The sequence below is a fragment of the Pteropus vampyrus genome, unplaced genomic scaffold (genome assembly GCF_000151845.1).
Source record: "Pteropus vampyrus isolate Shadow unplaced genomic scaffold, Pvam_2.0 Scaffold516, whole genome shotgun sequence".
NCBI classification, from domain to species: domain Eukaryota; kingdom Metazoa; phylum Chordata; class Mammalia; order Chiroptera; family Pteropodidae; genus Pteropus; species Pteropus vampyrus.
Window position 1 is genome coordinate 1982837 of NW_011889297.1, and position 24260 is coordinate 2007096.

The 24260-nt window shown below is 36.6% G+C and overlaps 1 long non-coding RNA gene across 1 annotated transcript; it reads right to left on the reverse strand.

The window, feature by feature from the left end:
* Positions 1–6703: 6703 nt before the first annotated feature.
* Positions 6704–23374, reverse strand: LOC111733040. Its single transcript, XR_002777814.1, has 3 exons — positions 23362–23374; positions 15240–15243; positions 6704–6884 (listed from the first exon to the last, which is right to left on the reverse strand). It is a non-coding gene; the product is annotated as an uncharacterized LOC111733040 (long non-coding RNA).
* Positions 23375–24260: the final 886 nt, after the last annotated feature.

Sequence of the window (24260 nt, forward strand, 5' to 3'; positions counted from 1 at the left end):
GGGCTCCAGGAAACTTCTTGTTAGTTTTGAGGCTTTCTTTTTCTTTAAAAAGCAGTAGGCGAGGGCCAGAGAAAACAAGAAGAATTTAGTGACGCAGAAAATGGGGTGAATCCTGAGAAAAAAGAATGAGGCTTGAGACATCACTCTGCCCAACTTCAAATTATACTACAAAGCAAAAATAATCAAAACGGCATGGTATTGGCAGAAAAACAAACACACAGATTAGTGGAACAGAATCTAGAGTCCAGATGGAAACCCATGTTTATATGGGCAAATAATTTTTGACAAAGCCAAAAACATACAGTGGAGAAAGGAAAGCCTCTTTAATCAATGATGCTGGAAAAACTGAAAAGCCGCCTGCAAAAGAACGAAACTGGATTGTTTATCACCACACACCAAAATTAACTCAAAATGGATTAAGGACCTGAATATAAGACCTGAAACAATAAAATTCATAGAAGATAACATAGGAACTAAACTCATGGACCTTGGACTAAGATAGGATTTTATGAATTTGACCTCAAAGTCAAGAAGAGTAAAAGCAAAAATAAATGAATGGACTACATCAAACTAAAAAGCTTCTGCACAGCAAAAGAAAATGTCAACAAGGGAAAGAGACAACCATCCGAATGGGAAAATATTTTTGCAAGCAATGCCTCCGATAAGGGCCCTATATCCAAAATATACAAAGAACTCATGCAGCTCAATAACAACAAAAATCAAATCATCCAATCAAAAAGTGTGCAGAGGATGTGAACAGACACTTCTAAGAAGACATACAAATGGTCAACAAACATATGAAAAGATGCTCAACATTGCTAGCTATTAGGGAAACGCAAATGAAAACCAAAATATGATACCATCTCATACCTGTTAGAATAGCTGTTGTCAACAGGACAAGTAATAACAAATGTTTGAGAGAATGCAGAGAAAAAGGAACTCTCATACACTGCTGGTGGGACCGCAAATTGGCACGGCCACTAGGGAAAACAGTATGGGCGTTCCTCAAAAATCTAAGAATTGATCTACCATGTGATCTAGCAGTCCCTCTACTGGATATTTACTCCAAAGACTTGAAAACATGTACTGGAAAAGATATTTGCACACCGATGTTCATAGCAGCATTATGAATGTTGGCCAGGACATAGAAGCAACTGAAGTGTCCTATGATAGATGATTGGCTAAAGAAGCTGTGGTACATATATATAATGGAATATTATTCAATCATAAGAGGAGATGAAATACAGTTATTTGTGACAACATGGATGAACCTTGAGATAATCATGCTAAGCGAAATAAGCCAGACAGAAAAAGTTGAAAATCGCATGATATCACCTATATGTGGGATATAAACCTAAAAGCGACAAATGAACAGGACGAACAAACAGAGATTCATGGACATGGACAATAGATTAGTAGTTACCAGAGGGTAGGGGAGAGGGCAGAGGGTGCAGGTAAATGGGGTAAAAGGGGTGAAATATGTGGTGACAGAAAGAAATCTAACTATTGGAGGTGAACACACAATGTAAATATATATATACACACACACACGTATACTATATTGTTAAAATGTACAGCTGAAACTTACTGGATTTCATTAACCAATGTCACCATAAAAATTAGTTAATTTATACAATTTTTAAAAATTAAATTAAAAAAAGAAAGTGGGGTGACTGAGAGAGTGGACTAGAGCCATCTCAAGCTATACTGATATCTAACCTCACTGGTCTCACAATATGGTTTCTTTTAAATCAGCAGTCCTCCACCTTTTTGGTACTAGGGACCCATGCTCCTATGAGAATCTAATGCCTGATGATCTGAGGTGGAGCTGAAGTGGTGATGTTAGCACTGGGGTATGGCTGCAAGTACAAATGGGGCCTCACTCATTTATTCACTGCTCACCTCCTCCTGTGCGGCCGGGTTCTTAATAGACTACAGATCGGTACTGGTCCACTGCCTGGGGGTTGGGGATCCTTGCTCTAAATGAAAATAATTAATCTAACAGCTCTCAAAACTATTTTGATGACTTTGAAACATTTTTGAGCCCCTAAAGATAGGAAGCTCTCCCAGTCTCTCGATTGCCTAAGTGTTTGCTCAGTGTTCCTAAGGTTTACTCTTTTTCTGCTATTGCTATTCCCCAAGAATATAGGGATCTAAGTGCACCTACAAGGGATGGTAAAAACAAGCCTGGGCATGGTATCAAGAGTCTTGGGTTCCATTTCCAGCTCTGACACTTGCTAGGGTGTGACCTTGGGTAAATCATTTCAGTTTGTGAAACTTAAGTTTCATCATCTATCTTACCTGAGGGCAAGAGTATCTGCACATCATGAAACTGGTAAGAGAATTAAATATGATAATGGAGATTCTAGTAGGGGCAGCTACTCTCGTCTTTGGCAAAAAAATGGTCATTTTCTATGTAAATCATCCTCTTCAACCAAGGAAGAGCGATAGGAGACGGTGAGGAATAAAGAGGAGTCAACCCCATGGAGTGACAGATACTGTATCTGGAACCCCCTCATAGTGGAATGAGGTAATGTATGAGAAGGCATATAATAAGCACAGGGACTGATATAGTAGGTCCTTAAGAAGTGCAAGTTTCCTTCCTTCCACCTTTCCTTTTGCAGGAGAAAAATAACTATTTTAGAACCTCTTTCTTCCTGGTATCTTCTTTTGGGAAGCTCATATAAGGCCATTAAGCCGCTTTATTAGTGTATAGAAAATTAGCTCAGTTGATTAGCCCACTTTATTATTGAAGCCAATCAGCCCAATTTAGCTCCCTTGTGGGTAATTTACCTTTGTTGTTCTCACTATGAACCACAAAGAACAGTACGTCAGCTTATTTGAAGGAGTAGAAATCCATATTAGAGGTGGAAATATACACACTGTCCATGTGAGGGAGGGGCTGGTTTGGAATTCTCCTTTCTCATTGCTGTTAGAACACCAAAATTAACCACAGGATGGAGGGGTAACGATGAGACAGTGTTGACTCAGAAAACATCAGAGTTCAAAAGATCTCAAAGATCACCCAGTTCAATTTCTTCTCTCATTTGTCAGATGGAGAGACTCAGGCCCAAAGAGAGTCTGGAGCAAGAGTTCCACAGATTGTCAATATCAGACTACTAGTTAACTACTAGGAAACTCCTAGTTAACTACTCTTCTGAAAGGCCCATGCTGCCTCTCTAAAATTAGGTTCAGTTCCCAATATGGCACCTATTTATATTCGAAGAATGTTTTGAGAACAGGAGCCAGTCCTTGGCAACCAATGAGGGAATTTGTTGCTGAAGATATCACCTCTGGCTCCTTGGACTCTTTTGGGACTCTAATACTTCCAGTGCAAGAAAAATGTTAAAAATGTAACAGAATATATATATATATTTTTTTCTATGAAAAACTACATTAAACAAAATGAAAGATAGTAGAAATTTCTGGGCAAATTCCCTGAGTTGAACTTCCCATGTCCACTTGAGAATTACCCCCGGTGTCCCTTTTTTTCTCTATTTCTCTTTACATGAGGAGGCAGGAGGTGGCAACAGGCATGAGAAATCAACTTCACATTGTGATAACAAGAACAAAATATTTCATTATGGAAAAAAAAAATATAGAATCTAAGATCTTATTTATGTCCTGGGCCCTGACCAGATAGAGGTACAGGATGACAGGTAGAACTCAGGCCAGAACGAGGCAGCCAAGGACAAATGCTAATGGGATAGAGAATTTTTCTAGGATATGGGGAAACTGATTATAACTTTGGTAATTTTTGATTCATCCAGCCTGGGAAAATTGTACCAACATGAGTGTATCTGACTAAGAATTGGAGTTTCTTCTATAGACAAGAAGGAAGAAGACTGTATTAGGCATGAAGGTATACATGCACACAAGGCTAAAATGGTGAGTAACTGAACAAATTAAAGACTAAAATTATCTGTAGAAATGTCCACAAGGCAAAGAATTTTAAGTGCAATTCGGTCTCCACTTTGCTTCTAGAATACATTCCTAAAACACAAAGCCAGTCATATCTTGACTCCTTACAAAGATCCAAACTTGGCATTTAATATTGTTCATGAGATCACCATCCTACTATATTCTTCCACAAAACCTATGCCCCAAATATGTTCTTTACCACTCATCCTTCTTAAAACATGTCCTTCATATCTATGCTTCTGTACTCAGTAGTAGTGGTAGAGCCAAGACTCGAATCCTGATCTAGTAATGCCAGATCAGCATCCTTTCTACTTCATTATGCTTCTTATTTAATTTATTGCTGCTTCATGCTCATTCATTATTATATCAATGAATAACAATAGTATATATAAGTATTAATGTTCATGGAGGACTATGTTCAAAGGACTTGATAACATGTATTACCTCATTTAATCTTCAAAACATCCCAAAGAAATAGGTGCTGTTTTCCAGATAAGGAAATTGAGGGTCTGAGAGTTAAATAATTTGCTCAAGATTTCACAGATAGAGATGGGAAAATGGTGTAGATGATAGAGGCTTTGTTCATCCCTCTTGTGACCAAATCAAAGTAGCAACAGAAACACAGAGCAACAGCAAGTTAAGTTTCCTGGGATCTAGTTGAACAGAAGCACTACAACTAGAGAGAGAAATAATTAATCAACCTGCATCGGAAGAAGGTAGGAGGGGGCAAAAATGAGAGGCTGCCAGGTTCTGAGTGGCTGAGTGGGACAGACGCTGCGGCAGCTGCATCCGGCAGCTGCAGATGCCTCTTAAAGGGGCCATGTCAGTGAGCAGACATTCACAATGACAGACCTGCTCGCTCTGAGCACCAGCACAAGGTCTGCTACACAAGGGCCACCAGGAACTTGCAGCGGGACACTGAGTTGTTGGAGTGAGGGATGGAGGTGAGGCTCTCTCCCAGGCAGAAGTGCTGGTGGTATCCATTGTTCTGCTGTTGAGCCCTCCCCACCTCCCAGTGTGCCCACGCAGTGCTGCCATAGCTGAGACGTCATCAAACTGGGTAACAGAGGTCGCTCCACTCAGAGGATTCCCTGAAACTCCGCCTTCCCCAAATAGTGGCCCTACCCAAGCCACATCCAATTGTAACCTCATTGAGGCAGGTGCTCTTTGATGAGCTAAATCCAGGACCCACATTGGTGGCAGCTGGCCTCGGTTTCTGGCGTGGTCTCTTGAGGAACCAGTAAGCACAGCATCTAAAGATTGCTTGTTGAATCTTAACACGTGGCCCTAGAGGGGCACAGGCTGGGGCTAAACTTGGCCTGCAGCTGAACCCCTCTCTGGACTGTGCCACTGTACACCTACTACATGAAGCCATGCTAATAAGACAAGGAGACTTAGGAGCTTTGTTGTACATAGAAATAGACACAGAAAGGTAGTCAAAATGGGAAGAAAAAGTAGAAACCATATGGGGGAACAGAAAAGAGATCCAGAAATAATGGAGTCTAATGCAATTTAACAGATGCAGAGGTGAAAACAGTTATGACGTTGTAAAGATGCTCAATGAATTTAGGGGAAGAGTAGATGAATTCAGTGAGGACTTTAACATAGGAATAAAAACATAATATAGAAATGGAAATAATAAAAGAGAACCAGTAAGAAATGAAGAATATATAATCTGACAAGAAGAGTATATTAGAGGGAATCAACAGAGTGGATCATCATCTTCTATATCGAACCACCAATATAGAAGATGAGAAAGCAGAAGACAATCAGAATGGCAAGAAAAAAGAAGCCAAAAATATAGTAATAATCTAAGGAGCCTATGGGACAGAATTAAATGTAAACATATCTGTGCCATATGGATACCTGAAGGAAAATAAGAAGTTGAAGAGCTATTTGAAGAAATAATGATGGAAAACTTTCTTCACCTGGTGAAGGAAATAGATATACAACCCCGGGATGCTCAGAGAGTCCCACAAAAGCTGAACCAAAAGAAGCTCACACCACGACATATTATAATTAAAATGTCAAAGGTTAAGTACAAAGATAGAATCTTAAAAGCAGCAATAGAAAAGCAGTTACCTACAAGGGAGCACCGATAAGACTGGCAGCTGATTTCTCAAAAGAATCTACCCAGGACAGCAGGCACAAAATACTCAATGTAATGAAAACCCAGAATCTACGACCAAGAATATTTTACCCAGCAAAGCTATCATTTAGAGTCGAAGAACAGATAAAGAGCTTCCCAGACAAAAATAAGCTAAAGTAATTCATTAACAACAAGCCAATTTTACAGGAAATGTTGGAGAGATTTTATTTATTTATTTATTTATTTATTTATTTATTTATTTATTTACCTGCCTACTTACTTATTTACTTACTTACGTATTTTTATTGTTGTGACATTGGTTAATGAAATCCAGTAAGTTTCAGATATACAATTCAAAAGTAAGGAAATATACATATTACATTGTATATTCACTGCCCAATATTAGATTTCTTTTTGTCACCACATATTTAACCCCTTTACCCCATTTACATCCCCCTATCACCCCCCTATCCTCTGGTAACCAATAGTCTATTGTCCATGTCCATGAGTTTCTATTTGTTTGTTCTGTTAATTGGTTGCTTTTGGTTCATATCCCACATAAAAGTGATATCATGTGATTTTCAACATTTTTTGTCTGGCTGTTTTTGCCATTTTGTTTTAGGTTAGCTGACCCCTTTCAGTATTTCCTGTAGTGCAGGCCTCGTAGTGGAGAATTCCCTCAATTTTTGTATGTCTGGAAAGGTCTTTATTTCTCCTTCATATCTAAAGGAGAACTGAGCTGGATACATTATTCTTGGCTGGTAGTTCCTTTCATTTAATAGTTTGAATATTTGATTCCACACCTTTCTAGCTTGTAATGTTTGTCCTGAGAAGTTCGATGATAATCTAATGGATTTCCTTTATAGGTTACTGTCTTCTTTTTCATGGCTACCCTGAGAATTCTTTCTTTGTTATCGATTTTTGATAATTTTAATACAATTTGTCTTGAAGAAGGCCTTTCAGGGTTGAGAAAATTGGGTGTTCTGTTGACTTCTTGAATTCCAAGCTCCAGCTCATTCCTTAGATTTGGGAAATTCTCATCAACTTTTGGTCTAAAAATGCTTTCTAGTCCCTGCTCCTTTTTTTCCCCTTCGAGAATTCCCATTATTCTTATGTTTCCTCTCCCAATGGTATCAGCTAGTTCTTGTATTTCTCTTTCATTATTTTTCATTCTTTGGTTTCTCTCTTCTTCCTACTGATTTATTTCTAGATTTCTGTCTTCAATATCACTGATCCTTTCCTCCATTTGGTCAACTCTATTCCCTAAGCTTGGTATTTCATTCTTCACCTCTTTTATTGTGTTCATCTACAGAAGTTCTATTTGGTTCTTTTTGAGGGTTTCATTCTTCTTGCTAAAAAACAGTTTCTGCTGATCTATTTGTTTTTTTTTTTCACTTCTCGGATTTGTTGAAATGAATTATTTTGTATCTCATTGAGTTTTTTCAGAAGTACCATCCTGAATTCTCTGTCATTTAAGTCGCATATTTCTATGTCTGTAAGCTTATTTTCTGGAGATTTTTCTATTTATTTCTGACTTTAGTTGTTCATGGTGTTTAATGGACTTTTTCTCTGCCTGGGCATTAATGGACGTGTATTCTACTGTTTTTCCAGAAAGAAGATTTATTATATAAATGTCTCTCATTAGCCTGTTGCAAAGAAGGTGTTTTTCTTTTGGTTTCCAGTAGGTGGCGTGTAAACCTTTGGATCCCTGCTTTATATAAAGTCTTAATAATGCTTTTTAAAAATTATAGATATTCAATCATGCTCACTACCCTCAGTCTCAGTCCCTGTCATTGTTAGTGACAATTTCGGTAGTGTTTGCTCAGATTCCCCTGGGGCTCCACAGTGTTCGGTTTCAAAGAATATGGAAGGCGGGGCCATCTGGGTTGGGGGATGGGGGCTGTGGTTCAGCCTTGCATTTTGCAACCGTGGCTGGTAATAATCAACTGTTGGTTCTCTGCCATCCCCACTTCTCTGCCGTCCTCGCTTCTCTGCCGTCTCCACTTCTCTGCTTTCTGCACTGATGCCTGGGCACTGCTGCCGGTCGTGTGAAGCTCACAGCTCTCCCAGACAAGACTGTTAAGTGAACATGACACATCTTCTCCCCTCCCCTCTCCTCCTATAGGGAGCCTGGCTGCGAGAGGCATCTTCTTTGTTTCTTCCACTCTCCCACCTGACTCCCGGGGTTCAGACTTGTGGTAACACTTATGCACAGATCCCATGCTCAGACGTGTTGGTGTGCAGTTTGGGTGTTTTTTGTTGAGTGTTAGAAGTTCAGCTCATTGTTGTTTCAATGGGAGAGATATAGAGACATCTTTCACTCAGCCATGTTTCTCATAATTTGTCATAATTTACTTTAATTTGAATTTCTTGAATTACTAATATTTCTTGAATTTTTTAAAAAAGTGAAGCTCAGTGTACATAAGTTTCAAGATCTTCACTCAGGTTACAAAACTCAACTGTAGAACAACTACAGATATAATTTTAAAGTAGCTTATGTGGAAACTTTCTAGAGATTTTATTTGTCAATAAATTCAATATAAATCAATAATGTGATATGGTTGGTGATATCGCTAATTTCAACTTAAGGAAATGAATAATTATTTAGTGTCTTAAAAAAGGGAGGTGACAATCCACCTTTATTTGTCTTTAATTGTTCTACACTTGGAACCTTGCCTACACCAGCTTCAGGCTCCAGACCATTAATAATGGCTTTTACAGACTGATATAAAGAAAGTGAGCAGTCTGGAGAATGAAGTGGAAATGTGCCCTATGAAGAGTGACTGAATGAGCTTAGGAGAAGAGAAGACTTGAGAGGCATGGCTTCTGACTTCAGAGGTTGGAACGATCATAGGAAAAAGAGAATAGCTACATACTGGTTTATCCCAGAAGGCAGAGCAGTATATAAGGGTAAATACCATAAGGAGAATAATTTTAGCTCTACACAAGGGATCTTTGTTTCTAAAAGAAATCTTGGAAAGATTTGGATTAGATGTCTTTAACTTCTATCTCAGTCCTGAGGTCCTAGATCTATGTGGATGCTATTGCTTCTAATCATCTTAATCGAAGATAATCAATCAGCTTTGTAGGTGGGGGAGAAATCTTGTAGAATAGTGCTTTTCAAACTTAAAATGCATGTGGAATACTTAGAAGACTTGTTAAAATGTAGGCTCAGATCCGGTAGGTCTGGGATGGAACCTGAGATTCTACATTTCTATCAAATTCCAAATGAAGCCAATGCCATTGATTTAATACTACATTTTTTATTTTTAATTTTTATTAGTTTCAAGTATACAGTACATTGGTTAGACATTTATATATTTAAAAAAAATGGTCCCCCTAATTGCTCTTTCTCTCCTCTGGCTCTCCACCTAACCATTACATTAATGCTAACTGCATTCCCTATGCCATGCCCCCTTCCCTGTGACCATCTATCGACTACTAATTTGTGCTTCTTTAACCCTTTACCCCATTCTTCAAGCCCTCCATTCTCCCCTCTGGCTGTCACCAGATTGTCCTCTATATTTGTGAGTCTGTTTTTGATTAGTTTGTTCTTTTTGTTGCTTAGATTCCACATATAAGTGAAATCATGTTGTTAACACATATTCCCAACTGTGATGATATAGCCTCCCAAAAAGTGAAAATTGTTTTGAGGACTGTTGGGGAGAAAATCTTAGCTACTATACTGCTTTATGGTCCTATGAAGGGTCACAGTATGTGAACAGATATATGGTAAAATGAGAATTAAAATTTTATGAGAGAAGCAATTTGGAAAAAAAAAGTGTGAAGAGCCTCCTGGTTAGGGAGATCTAATCAAATGAGACACTTGCTTTATTGTCTTCCATGTTTTCCAATTATTCAAACCAAACTATTTCTTTAGCTGGATTCTAAAACTTCCACCAACTTATTATACACCCCACTCCTTCACTCTTACTCCCTGGCCTTTGTGTGTTGTGTCCTGTGGAGCCAGCTGCCTCAGTTCAAAGATAAGCTCTGCTAGTTTCCTAGTTTCATGACCTTGTGCAAGTCATTTCACCTCTCTGTGCTTCATTTTTCTCAATTGTCAAATGGGGATTATTTGAGGGGGATTACTGAGTTGCTGCATGATAAGTGCTCAGAGTGGTGTCTAGCACATACGAAGTGGCTCAGTAAAGCTGAATTCCAGCTATTCTCACTCAACAGAACGGAGAACTCAGGTTGGAGTACAGGATTCAGGAATATGTTCTGATACCAAACAGGCATATGACTAAATGTTAACCCCTGAGGTGAGACAATACATTCAATCAAAGCTGTACTCATTGTGTGTGGGGTCCTGGAAGAAATATAGGGATGAAAAAGCTCAGGTCTCTGCTCTTCTGCAGCTCTCAGTTGGCAGAAGGAGAAGTCAAGAAAGGAGCACTTCACTGTGATAAATGCAAGAGAATAAGAGGTAGTGGAAGATAAAACTGCAAAGATAAGCTGGAATCCGATTCTAGAAAGGAAATTTATATATAATGTTAAGCCTGAAATGATCAGTCCTTTCAGGATCAACTTCACAGTCTCAGTAGGGGGATGAATCATTCATCCTGTGACCCTTTCCCCTGGAGAATGATTTTACACTCTGCAGAAGCACCTTCAAATTCCCAGAAGCATGGATTCAGCATGCACAGGATGACATCTGTTCGTGGTCAATCTGTTACTGCCAGAATTTCAGTAAGTTCAGGGCTCATATTCAGTCAAGTTCTTGAAGACAAGTCAGATTCCTCAAAAGAAACTCACACCTTTTTTTTTTTTTTAATATAGTAGGGGAAAAAAAAGGTTTTCTTTTTCTGGGATCATGAATTATTTCCTCCTGATGCAGTTATCTTCTTCATCTTTGGGAATAGCTTGGTGTAATAGAATCCTAAACAGGCTGTTGATTTGTTTCAGTGGACAATTTAGTCAGAGTGAACAGATGTATAAAAACATAATTGAAGGTCTCTTCAAAGATCTGTAGAATCAATCCTCACAAACACAACCATTTTAACCTTTGATTGCTTCTACTGCAATGCTTACAAATGATTTTCCAGTTCTAGTCAACTTACAGCGTCAGGAAGCTTGCTCCTTTCTTTCTTTTTAAATATATATATTTTTTAAATTTAAATTATATTTGGCATAAAATATTATATTAATTTCAGGTATGCAACATAGTAATTGGAAATTTATATAACTTATGAAGTGATCAACCTGATATATCTAGTACCCATCTGAAACCATACATAGTTATTACAATATTACTGGTTACATTCTTTATGCTATACTTTACATCCCCATGACTATTTTGTAACTACCAATTTATATTTCTTAATCCCTTCCCCTTTTTCACCCACTCCTCCCACTCTCTTTCATCAGGCAACCCTCAGAATGTTTTCTGTATCTATGATTTTGTTACCCTTGTGTTTGCTTTTCTGTTTTGTTCTTTAGATTACACATGTAGGTGAAATTATATGGTATTTGTCTTTCTGTGTTCGACTTACTCAGCACAGTATCTTCTAGGTCCATCCATGTTGTTGCAGATGGCAAGATTTCATTCTTTTTAAAAATTTTTATGGTTAAGTAATATTCCAATGTATATATGCACTACCTGTTTTTCATCCATTCATCCATTGTTGGACACCCAGGTTGCCTCCATATCCTGACTATTGTAAATAAAGTTACAATAAATATATAGAGGCACATGTCCCTTCAAAATAGTATTTTGAGTTCGTTTGGAAAATACCTAGAGGTGGAATTATTGTGTCCTTTCTCTCTTGTTAAAACCTTTGTTTTAAAGTCTATTTTGTCTAGTATAAGAATTGCTTATTTTTTTCATTTCCATTTTCATGAAATATTTTTTCATCCCTTTACTTTCAGTTTGTTATGTGTCTGCCAATCTGAAGTGACTCTCTTGTAGGCAGCATATATAAAGGTCTTATTTTCTTATCCTTTCAGCTACCCTATCTTTGAATTGGAACATGTAAACCATTTATATTTAAAGTAATTATTAATAGATATGTAGTTATTGACATTTTATTATTCATATTTTTTACCTTTCTTTTTTCTTCTTCTTAAAGAAGTCCTTCCAGTATTTCCTGTAATATTGACTTGGCAGTGATAAACTGCTTTAGTTTGTTCTCATCTGGGGAGTTTTTTTTATCTGTCCTTTGATTTTAAATGGTGACTTTGATGGGTAGAGTAATCCTGGTTGCAGTCCTTGCTTTTCATCACTTTGACTATTTTGTGGTAATCCTTTCTGGAGTGCAAAGTTTCTGTTGAGAAATCAGCTGACGGTCTTATGAAGCTCCCTTTTAAGTACCTAACTGCTTTTTTCCTGCTGCTTTAAAGAACCTCTCTTTGTCTTTATATTTGGCATTTTAATTATAATATGTCTTGGTGTGGGCCTCTTTGGGTTTCTGCTTTTTAGGACTCTTTAAGGTCTGTGACAATCTATCAACTACTAATTTATATTTTAACCCTTCACTGCATTTTCCCAGCCCCCCAAACCCCCTCCCCTCTGGTTGTCATCAGATTGTCCTCTATGTTTGTGAGTCTGTTTTTGATTAGTTTGTTCTTTTTGTTCCTTGGATTCCACATATAAGTGAATCATATGGTATTTATCTTCCTCTATCTGACTTATTTCACTCAGCATAATAACCTCTAGGTCAGTCCATGTCATTGCAAATGGTAGGAAATCATTTTTCTTTTAATGGATGAGAAATATTCCACTATATATATGAACCAAAACTTCTTTATCCAATCATCTGTTGATGGGCATTTAGGCTGCTTTTATATATTGGCTATTGTAAATTGTGCTGTCATGAACATAGAGGTGCACAGATCTTTAGGAAATATTGTTTTGGTTTTCTTTGGATAACTACCCAGAAGTACAATTGCTGGGTCAACAGGTATATGCATTTTTAATTAAAAAAATATGGTGGCATTGGTTAACAACATCCAGTAATTTTCAGGAGTTCAATTTAACAATAACGCTTATATATATTTTTTCACTGTGTGTTCACCTCCAATAGTTAGATTTCTTTCTGTCACCACATATTTGACTCCTTTTACTCTGTCTACCTCACTCTTCCTCCCTCACACACTATCCTCTGGTAACCACCAGTCTATTGTCTATGTCCATGAGTTTCTATGTCCTGTTAGTTTGTTGCTTTTAGGAGTATATCCCACATATAAGTGATATCATGTGGTTTTCAACTTTCTCTGGCTGATTTCGCTTAGTATGATTATCTCGAGGTCCATCCATGTTGTCGCAAATGGCAGTATTTCATCTCCTCTTATGGCTGAGTAACATTCCATTGTATAAATGTACCACAGCTTCTTTAGCCAATCATCTTCCGTAGGACACTTCGGTTGCTTCCATGTCCTGGCCAATGTTCACAATGCTGCTCTGAACATTGGTGTGCAAATATCTTTTCCAGTACATGTTTTCGAGTCTTCAGAGTTAATACCCAGTAGAGGGACTGCTGGATCATATCATAGATCAATTCTTAGCTTTTTGAGGAACCTCCATACTGTTTTCCATAGTGACTGCACCAATTTGCAGTCCCACCAGCAGTGTATGAGGGTTCCTTTTTCTCCGCATCCTCTCCAAAATTTGTTATTACTTGTCCTGTTGACAACAGCTATTCTAACAATTGTGAGATGGTATCTCATTGTGGTTTTGATTTGCATTTCCCTAATAGCTACCGATGATGAGCATCTTTTCATATGTTTTTTGGCCATTTGTATGCATTTTTGGGAGAAGTGTCTGTTCAGGTCCTCTGCCCATTTCTTGATTGGATTGTTTGTATTTTTGTTGCTATTGAGCTGTATGAGTTCTTTGTATATTTTGGATATAGGGCCCTTATCGGAGGAATTGCTTGCAAGTGTATTTTCCCATTCATATGGTTGTCACTTTACCTTGTTGATGGTTTCTTTCGCTGTGCAGAAGCTTTTTAGTTCGATGTAATCCCATTCATTTATTTTTGCTTTTACTCCTCTTGTCTTTGAGATCAAATTCACAAAATCTGCTTTAGTCCAAGATCCATGAGTTTAGTTCCTATGTTTTCTTCTATGCATTTTTGTTTGTTTGTTTCAGGTCTTATATTCATGTCCTTAATCCATTTTGAATAAATTTTGGTATGTGGTGATAGACAACAGTCTAGCTTCATTGTTTCGCAGGTGGCTTTCCAGTTTTCCCAACATTATTTATTGAAGAGGTTTTCATTTCTCCACTATATGTTTTTGCCCCTTTGGTTGAAAATTACTTGCCCATATAAACATAGGTTTTCATCTGGACTCTCGACTCTGTTCCACTTGGTCGGTGTGTCTGTTTCTCTGCCAATAAAATACCATTTTGATGATTTTTGTTTTGTGGTATAATTTGAAGTTTGGCAGAGTGATGCCTCCAGCCTCATTATTTATGCTCAGGATGGCTTTGGCAATTTGAGGTCTTTTGTGCTTCCATACAAATCTGATGATTTTTTGTTCTATTTCTTTAAAAAATGCCAATGAGATTTCAATGGGGATTCCATTAAATCTGTATAATGCTTTAGGTAATATGGTCATTTTAATTTTGTTGATTCTTCCATTCCAAGAACATGGAATATCTTTCCATTTCTTTGTATCTTCTTTGATTTCTTTTAATAGGGTCTTATAGTGTTTATTACATAGGTCTTTCAAATGTTTCATTAGATTTATTCCTTTGATTTCTTTTAATAGGGTCTTATAGTGTTTATTACATAGGTCTTTCAAATGTTTCATTAGATTTATTCTCAGTATCTATTCCTAGGTGTTTTATTCTTTCGTTGCAATTGCAAAAGGAATTACTTTTTCCACATTTTTTCCTGATACTTCATTATTAGAGTATAGAAATGCCATGGATTTTTGAACATTGATTTTGCATCCAAAAATTTTATTGTATTTGCTTATTCTTTCTAGTAATGTTTTTTTTGTGTGTGTGTGTGTGAAGTCTTTAGGGTTTTCTATATAGAGAATAATGTCATCCACAAATAGAGACAGTTTGACTTCTTTATTTCCTATTTAGATGCCTTTTATGTCTTTCTCTTGCCTGACTGCACTCGCTAGGACCTCCAATGTTATATTGAATAACAGTAGCAATAGTGGACAGCCTTGCCTTGTTTCTGATCTTAGAGAGAAGCTTTTTAGTTTTTCACCATTATGTATAATGTTGGCTGAGGGTTTGTCATATATGGCTTTTATTATGTTAAGATACTTTCCTTATATACCGATTTTGTTAAGTGTTTTGATCATAAATAGATGCTGTATCTTGTCGAAGCTATTTCTGCATCTATTGATATGATCATATAAATCTTATTCTTTAATTTGTTTATGTGGTGTATCACATTAATTGATTTGTGTATGTTGAACCATTCCTGTTACCCTGGGATGAAGCCCACTTGATCGTGGTATATAATCTTTGTAATATGTTGCTGTATTCACTTTGCTAGTATCTTATTTAGAATTTTTTGCATGTGTTAATATTGGTCTGTAGTTTTCTTTTTTTGTGTTATCTTTACCAGATTTTGATATCAGAGTAATGTTGACCTCATAAAATGAGTTGGGAAGTGTGGCCTCCTCTTCTGTTTTTTGAAAGAGTTTGAGAATAGGTGTTAAATCTTTGAATGTTTGGTAGAATTCACTGGTGAAGCCATCTGGTCCTGGACTTGTACTTTTTGGTAGTTTTTTAATGATTGTTTCAGTTTCCATACTGCTGATCAGACTATTTAGATTTTCGAGATCTTCTTGATTGAGTCTAGGAAGATTGTATTTTTCTAAGTACTGGTCCATTTCTTCTAAGTTATTAAATTTGGTGTTATATATGTCAATCTTTGAGAATGTTCTATGTGCAAAGGAGAAGAATATATAAGCAGCTGTTTTGAGATGAAATGCTCTGTAACTGTCAATTATGTCCAGTTTGTCTAATGTGTCTTTTAAGGATGTTATTTCCTTATTGATTTTCTGTTTGAATTATTTGTCCATATCTAACAGTGGGGTATTAAGTCCCCTAATATGATAGTGTTTTGTTCTGTTTTTCCCTTTAGTTCTGTTAGTAATTCTTTTATATATTTCAGGGCTCCCTGATTGGGAGCATAGATATTAATAAGTGTTATGTCTTCTTGGTGTAATATTCCCTTTTTCATTATGAAGTATCCCTCAGTATCTTTCTTTACCTTTTCTATTTCGAAGTCTATTTTATCCGATATTACTACCACTAACTCTCACTTTTCTCTGAATGCATTTGCTTGAAATATCATTTTCCACCCTTTCACTTTGAGTTTATATTTTTCTTTTGGACTGAGATGTGTCTCCTGGAGGCAGCAAATGGTTAGGTTTTGTTTTTTGATCCAATCTGCAAATCTGTGCCTTTTTATTGGTGAATACAGGGCATTTATATTTACTGTGATTATTGAAATATGAGGTTTTTCTATAGCCATTTTATCTTTTGCTTTCTGGTAGTTTGGTGTTTCTACTACTTCCTTGTCCGTGTGTGTGTGTGTGTGTGTGTGTGTGTGTGTGTGTATTTTGTTGATATCCCCTCTGGTTCTCTTTTTTTATGTTACGTTTTTCAGTTCTGAATCTTTGACATGTGGTTACCATAATGAATATGTAAAGGATATATATTAGTCCATTTTCTCCTGTGTGTGCCTTCTTTCCATTCCCCATTGCAAATGTGGATCTTTTAATCCTCTTCTTTTCTGGATACATTATTCTTGGCTGGTAGTTCCTTTCATTTAATAGTTTGAATACTTAATTCCACTCTTTTCTGGCTCATAAGTTTGTGCTGAGAAGTCTGATTATAATCTAATGAGTTTTCCTTTACAGGTTACTGTCTTCTTTTCTCTGGCTGCCCTTAGAATTTTTTCTTTGTCATTGATTTTGTATAATTTTAATACAATGTGTTTTGGAAAGACTTTTTGTGTTGAGATATGGGTGTTCTGTTGACTTCTCGAATTCCAAGCTCCAGTTCATTCCTTTGATTTTAGAGTTTTTCCTCAACTATTGGTCTGAAAATGTTTTCTAACAAGAATAATACCCATTATTCTTGTTTCCTCTCCTGATGGTATCAGCTAGTTCTTGTATTTCTCTTTCATTATTTTTCATTCTTCTGTCCTCTCTTCTTCTTTCTGATTTATTTCTAGATTTCTATCTTTGATATCACTGATCCTTTCCTCCATTTGGTTGACTCTATTTCCCAGGCTTGCTATTTCATTTTTCACCTCTTTCAGTATGTTCTTCATCTCTGGAAGTTCTATTTGGTTCATTTTGAGGGTTTCAATCTCCTTGCTAAAGAACTCATTCTGCTCATCTAGTTGTTTTTCCAATTCCTGAAATTGTTGCTATGAATCATTTTGGATCTCTTTGAGTTTTTTTCAGAAATACCATCCTGAGTTCTCCATCATTTAAGTAGTATATTTCTGTGTCTGTAAGCTTATTTTCTGGAATTTTTTCTGTTTCTTTCTGAGCTGCCTTGTCACCTTGGTTGTTTATGGTGTTTAATGGACTTTTTTGTTTGTTTGTTTGTTTTGCCTAGGCATTACTGGAAGTGTATTCTGCTTTTTTTCTAGAAAGATTTATTATATAAAGATCTCTATTTAGTCTGTTACAAAGAAGGCATTTTTCTTTTGGTTTCCAGTATGTGGTGCCCAAGCCTCTTGGATCCCTGCATTATATAAAGTCTTAATAATGCTTTTTTTTTCTTATAGATGATCAATCATGCTCACTACCCTCAGTCTCAGTCCGTGTCATTGTTAGTGATAGTTTCGGTAATGTTTCTGCCAATCCCCTGGAGCTCCACAGTGAACGAGAATAAAGCAGCAGTAAATTAAATAAGAAGCATAATGAAGTAGAAAGGATGCTGATCTGGCATTGTTAGATCAGGATTTGAGTCCTGGCTCTACCACTACTACTGAGTATAGAAGCATAGATATGAAGGACATGTTTTAAGAAGGATGAGTGGTAAAAAACATATTTGGGGCATAGGTTTTGTGAAAGAATATGGAAGATATAGAAGGAAGGGCCCTCTGGTTTGGGAGATGGGGTATGTGGCTCAGCTTCGTGTTTTGCAACCATGGCGGTAATAATAAACTGTTATTTCTCTGCTGTCCCCATTTCTCTGCTTTCTTCCCTGATCCCTGGGCACTGCTGCTGTGTGGAGATCGAAGTTCTCTCAGGCAGTGTTCTTCATGGATCCTGCCACACCCTCTACCCTCCCTGTCATCCTGCAGGGAGCTCTGGCTGAAAGGGGCAGCTACTTTGTTTCTCCCAGTCTCCCGCCCATATTCAGACCTATGGTAGCTCTTATGTGCAGATCTCATGCTCAGATATGTTTGTGTGCCGGTTGGGTGATTTTTGTTGTGTTTTAGATGTTCAGTTTATTATTTCGAGGGGAGAGATATGGGGACGCCTCTCATGCCACCATTTTTCTGATGTCACTCTCCATTTTTAATTTTTTGAAGAACTTCCAAACTGTTTTTCATAGTGGCTGTGCCAATTTGTAATACCATCATCAGTGTATGATTGTTTTCTTTATGCCACATCTTTGCCAACGCTTATTGTTCTTTGATTTATTGATGAGGCGATATCGTATTGTGGTTTTTATTTGCATTTCTCTGATGATTAGTTACCTTTAGTGTCTTTCCATATGTCTATTGGTCAACCGTATTTCCTATTTTAAGAAAAAAAAACTTTTTCATATCTTCTGCCCATTTTTAAATTGGACTTTTTGCTTTCGTTGTTGTTGTTGCTGAGTTTCATGATTTCCTTATAAATTTTTGATATTAATCCTTTGTCAGATGTTTCATAGGCAAATATCTTCTCTCATTCAATAGGTCGTTTTGTTTTGTTTTATTGATGGTATCCTTTGATGTGCAAAAACATTCAGTTTGATGCAGTCCTATTTGGTTATTATTTCTTTTATTTCTCTTGTCCCAGGAGATATGTCAGAAAAAAAAAAATTACTAATAGCAATATCAGTGAGTTTCTTGCCTATGTTTTCTTCTAGAACTGTTATGCTTTCTGGTCTTACATTTAAGTCTTTAAACCTTTTTGTGTTTACTCTTGTATATGGTGTAAGATGGTGCAGTTTAATTTTTTTGTATGTATCTGTCCAGTTTTCCTAACACCATTTATTGAAGAGACTGTTTTTACCCCATTGTATATTCTTGCCTCTTTTGTCATAGATTAAATGACTGCATAGGCATGGGTTTATTTCTGGGCTCTATTTTCTGTTCCATTGATCTGTATTTCTGTTTTTATGCCAGTATCATTCTGTTTTATGTTTGTTTGTTTGTTTGTTTTTTACTATAGACTTGTAGTATAGTTTAATATCAGGAATTGTGATACCTCCAACTTCGTTCTTTCTCAAGATTGCCATGGGATGGAGAATTTTTATGGTGCCATAGAAATTTTTGGATTATTTATTCTAGTTCTGTGAAAAATGCCATTGGCGTTTTAATTGGGATTGCATTGAATCAATAGATTGCTGTGGGTATTATGGCCATTTTAATGATGTTGATTCTTCCTACCCATGAGCACGGTGTTAGTCTTCCATTTATTTGTAGTTCTTCAATTTCTTTTTTCCATGACATATATTTTTCTAAAAACAGGCCTTTTACTTCCTTGATTAATTTGACTTTTAGGTATTTTATTGTTTTTGATGCAATCATAAATGGGATTGTTTTCTTAATTTATCTTTCTGATAGTTCATCATTGATGTATAAAAATGCAATCAATCTCTGAATATTCATTTTATATCCTGCTACTTTACTGAATTAATTGATCAGTGCTAACAATCTTTAGGGGTTTCTGTATATAACATCATGTCATCTGCAAATAATGACAGCTTTACTTTTTCCTTTTTAATTTGGATGCCTTTTATTTCTTTCTTGTCTGAAAGTCTTAGCTGTAGCTAAGACTTTCAGTACTATGTTGAATAGAAGTGGTGAAAATGGGTATCCTTGTCTTATTCCTGATGTTATGGAAAACACTTTTAGCCTTTCCCCATTGATACTGATATTAGCTGTAGGTTTGTCATATATGGCCTTTATTTTGTTGATGTATGTTCCCTCTATTCCCACTTTGCTGAGAGTTATTATTATTATTATAAATGGACCTGAATTTTGTTGAATGCTTTTTCTGTATCTATTGATATGATCATATGATTTTTATCTTTCAATTTGTTAATGTGGTAAAACACATTAATTGATTTTTAGATATTAAATCAACCTTGCATTACAGGAAGAAATCCAACTTGATCATGGCATATGCTATTTTTAATTTATTGCTGAATTCAGTTTGCTAATATTTTCTTGAGGATTTTTGCATCAATATTCATTAGAGATATCAGCCTACAGCTTTTTTTTTTTTTTTTTTACTTTTTCTGTTTGTTTGTTTTAGATTCAGGTAATGGTGGTCTCATAAAATGTGTTAGAGAGCCTTCCCTCCTCCTGAGTTTTTTGGAATAGTTTGAGTAGAATAGGTGTTAATTTTCCTTTAAAGGTTTAGTAAAATTTACCTATGAAGATATTTGGTCCAGTTTTTTTTTTTTTTTTTGAGAGGTTTAATGTTTTTGATTACTGATTCAATTTTGTTGATGGTAATCATTTGGTTCAGATTTTCTGTTTCTTCTTGACTTAGTCTTGGGTGATTGTATGTTTTAGAAATGCATCCATTTCTTCCAGATTGTCTAATTTGTTGGCATATAATTGCTCATAATATTTTCTTAAATCCTTTATTTTATTTTTTTTTTGATAGAGTTGTAGTTACTTTTATTTCATTTCTGATTTTATTTATTTGGGTTCTCTATTTTTCGTTGTTGTTGTTGTTGATGAGCATGTTTAAAGGTTTATCAGTTTTGTTTATCCTCTCAAAGAACCAGCTCTCAGCTTCATTGATCTTTTGTAGTGTTATTCTGGATTCTATTTTGTTATTTCCGACTTGATATTTATTGTTTTCTTCAACTCACTTTGGATTTTCTTTGATGTTTTTTTTTCTAGTTCTTTTTTTAATTTTTTTTTATTAGTTGGCATACAATATTATATTAGTTTCAGGTATATAACATAGTGATTAGACATCTATATAACTCACGAAGTGATTTCCCTCAATAAATCAAATGCTCCTTTGACACCATACATAGTTATTACAATATTATTGACTATATTCTTTATGCTATATTTTATATATTCATGACTAATTTGTTACTACCAATTTGTACTTCTTAATCCCTTCCGCATTTTTCACCAACCCTCTCAACTCCCATCCCATCTGTTAACGTTCAAAATGTTCTCTGTATCTATGAGTTTGTTTCTATTTTGTTGTTGTTTATTTTGTACTTTAGATCCCACATTTTTGTAAAATCATACGGCATTTGTCTTTTTATATCTGACTTACTCCATCAGCACAATACCCTCTAGGTCCATCATGAAATATATTTTTCTATCTCTTTACTTTCTGTCTGTGTGTGTATTTTAATCTGAAGTGAGTCTCTTGTAGATAGCCTATGTGAGTATGTTATTTTCTTATGTATTCAGCCATCTTATCTTTTCATTGGAGCATTTATTTATTTTTTTTCATTTGAAGTATTTTTTGATAAATATGTAGTTATTGGCATTCTTTATTCATATATTTCCTGTAATGCCGGCTTTGGGATAATGAACTCCTTTAGCTTTTTCTTGTCTGGGAAGCTCTTTGTCTATCCTTCGACTCTAAATGATAGCTTTGCTAGGTAAAGTAATCTTGGTTGAAGATCCTGGTGTTTCATCACTTTGAATATTTTGTGCTAAGCTCGTCTGGCCTGTAAAGTTTCTTTTGAGAAATCGGATGACAATCTTATGGGAGCTCCCTTGTAGCTAATTAACTGTTTTGTCTTCCTGCTTTTAAGATTCTCGTCTGTCTTTAACTTTGGCATTTTAATTATAACATGTCTTGCTGTGGTCCTCTTCGGGTCCAATTTGTTTGGGACTCTCTTTACTTTCTGAGGTTGTATGTCTGTTTCCTTTACCAGGTTAATGACGTTTTCAGTCATTATTTTTTGAAATATTTTTAATTTCTTGCTCTGTTTTTTCTCCTACTGGTACTCCCATGACGCGAATGTAGTTATGCTTGATGTTGTCCCACAGGCTCCTTATACTATCTTTATTTTTCTGGATTCTTTTTTCTTGTTGCTGTTCTAACTGGGTGTCCTCTGCTACCCCATCCTTTATATCACCGATTTGATCCTCTACTTCACCCACTCTGTTAATTCCCTCTCATGTATTCTTCATCTCAGATATTGTATTCTTCATTTCTGATTGCTTTTCTATTATGTTTTCTATTTCTATTTTTATGATTTCCATCTCTTTGTTAAAATTCTCACTGAGTTCATCTACTCTTCCCCTCAGATCACTGAGCATTCTTATAACCAGTGTTTTGAACTCTGTATCTGGTAAATTGCTTGTCTCCATTTTGTTAGATTTTTTTTCTGGAGCTTTGTTTTGATCTTTCTTGTGGGACATGCTTCTTTTTCACCCAATTGACTGCCTCCCTGTTCCTGTTTACATGTATTATGTAGAGCTTCTAAGTCTCCCAGTCTTAGTAGAGTTGCTTTATGTAGTAGGTTTCCTGTGGGGTCCATTGGCACAGTCCTGGGAGAGTTCCAGCTGCAGGTTAATTTGTTAATTTAGTCACAGCCTGTGCACCTCTGGAACTACCTAGTAAGAGTCCCAAAGCAATCCACATAAAATGGATTGTGCTCAATTTATAGATTCCTCTGGAGGCCAAGCCAGAAACAAAGGCTGGCTGCCACTTGTGCAGGGATTCAGGCTGCTCAGCAAGTGTTATGGGGCATGCTGAGGCCAGCTTTTTCATCTTTGGGTTTTGTGAGCCTTTGAGAGATTTTAAGAATGTCCACAACTTGAGCCAATACAGGCCATTTGTATGGAAGAAATTACTCAAAGTGTCTTGGGTGGGCCCACAAGTTGGGAGAGACAGAATCTCAGGGAATCACCTGGGAAGTGCAACCTGTGTTATCCAGGTTGATGGCCCCTCAGATATAGAGATTCCTGAGTCTGCAGGCTGGGATGGGGGATGGCTTCACAAAAGAACAATGGATTCTGCTAGCACTTCTGTCTGGGAGAAAGCTGCCCTTCCAATCCTCATCCTGAAGCCATCTCTGTGCCCCACACCTATGTCCCTGGCATCTCTCAAGCAGCTGCCCCAGTGCTGGAGCTCAGAGCAGTGAGTCTGTCAGCGAGTAAATCTAGGCATGGGCCCTTTAAGAAGAATGTCTGTGACTGCTACAGCCCTCCATTTCACTCAGCCAAACTCTGCTGGTTTTCACAGCCAGAGGTTGTGGGGACTTCTCTTCCTGGCCATGAAAATCTAGACTGGGGACCCCAGTGTGGGGCCAGGACCCCTTGTTCCTCAGGTTGGGGAGGGGGCTCTGCAGCCAAGAATGCCCTCCCAATTCTCTATCACCACACGAGGTTGTGAGATCGAGCTGTTTTAGCATCTCTGCCCCTCCTACTGGCTTAAAGTGACCTTTTATTTTTATCTCTAGTAATAGGACTTCTGTTGTGGTCATGAGAGGAGGCATGTTCAGCCTATACCTTCTACACCATCTTGACTGGTACCCATCTAGTTCTAAGTGTAAGATTAGCTTGTTTATTTGCGATTTTTTTCTTGATCTAGGCCTGTATAGCTATGAATTTCCCTCTTAGGACTGCTTTTGCTGTGTCTTGTAGATTTTGAGTAGTTGTGTGTTCATTTTCATTTGTCTTTAGGTATCTTTTGATTTCTTCTTTGATGTCATTGGTAACACATTCATTGTTTCATAGCATGTTGTTTAGCCTCCATGTGTTTGTGTATTTTCTAGTTTTTTTCCTTGTAGTTAATTTCTAGTTTCATTCCATTGTGGTTGGAGAAGACACTTGATGTGATTTCAATCTTCTTAAATTTATTGAGACTTGTATTATGGCCTAACATGTGGTCTATCCTGGAAAAGGTTTCATGTGCAGTTGAGAAGATTGTATATTCTGCTGTTTTGAGGTAAAATGTCCTGAAAATATTAATTAAATCCATCTGTTATATTGTGTCATTTAAGGCTACTGGCTTCCTTGCTGATTTTTTGTCTGCAAGAACTGTCTATTGGTGTCAATGGGGTGTTAAAATCTTCTATGACTGTATTACCATCAATTTCTCCCTTTATGTTGGTCAATAATTACTATATATATGAAGTTGCTCCTATGTTGGGTGTGTA